Source organism: Myotis davidii, unplaced genomic scaffold (assembly GCF_000327345.1).
Source record: "Myotis davidii unplaced genomic scaffold, ASM32734v1 scaffold427, whole genome shotgun sequence".
In the NCBI taxonomy this organism is placed as follows: domain Eukaryota; kingdom Metazoa; phylum Chordata; class Mammalia; order Chiroptera; family Vespertilionidae; genus Myotis; species Myotis davidii.
In genome coordinates, this window is record NW_006298051.1 from 52,477 (window position 1) to 53,691 (window position 1,215).

At 67.3% G+C, this 1,215-nt stretch overlaps 1 protein-coding gene across 1 annotated transcript in view; it reads left to right on the forward strand.

The window, feature by feature from the left end:
* Nucleotides 1-1,215, forward strand: part of MEGF6 (multiple EGF like domains 6) — a 121,836-nt gene that overhangs the window by 307 nt on the left and 120,314 nt on the right. The gene's annotated exons all lie outside the window — the stretch shown is intronic.

Consider the following 1,215-nt stretch of genomic DNA (forward strand, 5'->3'; position numbering starts at 1 on the left):
GTCTGCCTGAGGCCCAGGCCTCCCACCCCCCAGGGGCTGAGGCTGGAGCACAGCTGTCCTGCTGGGCGGCCCCTGGGACCTCTGTGGGCGGGTGGGGATGGGGACCTGGCAGGAGGGCGGGGACCTGTGGGGGAGAACCCCCTGGGGAGGCGGGGACCTGTGGGGGGTGCTGGCCATGTGAGAGGTGGAAGCTGGGCCCAGCCCGTGAGTTCCCGCTGGAGCCTGACCCCTGGCCTCGCGCCCGAGCCCGTGTGAAACCTTCTGTTGCTCAAGATTTTATTTCACAACCAAACGTGGGGAGGGAGTGCCTCTGCCCACCTCTCCTCTGCACGCAGCCCGCTGGGCCCATCACAGAGCTGGGGGTGCGGGGGGTCAGGAGGGGCGGCTCCGCTTGGGCAACTCCCGCCTGGACGCTGGCGCTGCTGGGCCGGTGGGGGAAGCTGGCACTGAATGTTTTGATGGGCATGGTGCCCAGCCTCTCAGGAGGTTTGGGGGAGTCGCCTACACGGTTTGGGGGAGTCGTCCATGCACCTGCTGTGCCAGGGGCTCTGGGTACCTGCCCGCAGCCTGGGGAGGGGTGCAGCTCATTTAAATGTCGATCTGCTGTAGGTTCAGACGAGAGGCGAGGGGTCCATTAAGCTCCTCAGTGGTTCAGGGGGCAGGCGACTGGCCCCCCTCCTTCCTGGGACCTGGGATGGGCTGGGGACAGTGTCTGTGGTGACTGCAGCTGGGAGGACACGGCTGCCATTGCCCGCAGGTAGAGGCAGGGGTGCGGCTGGACACCCTACAGCATGGGGTGCCCCCCCACGAGGGACATGCCCGAGGAGCCCTGGGCCCTCACCTGTCCCCAGACCCACCTCTGTGCATGTGCAGGGGGCGCAGTGTGTGTGCAGGGGATGCAGTGCACGTGCAGGGGGCGCAGTGTGTGTGCAGGGGGTGCAGTGTGTGTGCAGGGGGTGCAGTGCGTGTGCAGGGGGCGCAGTGCACGTGCAGGGGGCACAGTGCATGTGCAGGGGGTGCAGTGTGTGTGCAGGGGATGCAGTGCGTGTGCAGGGGGTGCAGTGTGTGTGCAGGGGGCCTGTGTTTACAGAACAGGATGAGGTCACACTGGCGCACACCCTCCCCCACAATGTGTGGGGAGTGGGCCCCATCCTGGAAGCGGCTCTGCACAGGCCTCGGCCAGACATCCCTCCAGCGGCCGAGGCTGTGGCCACC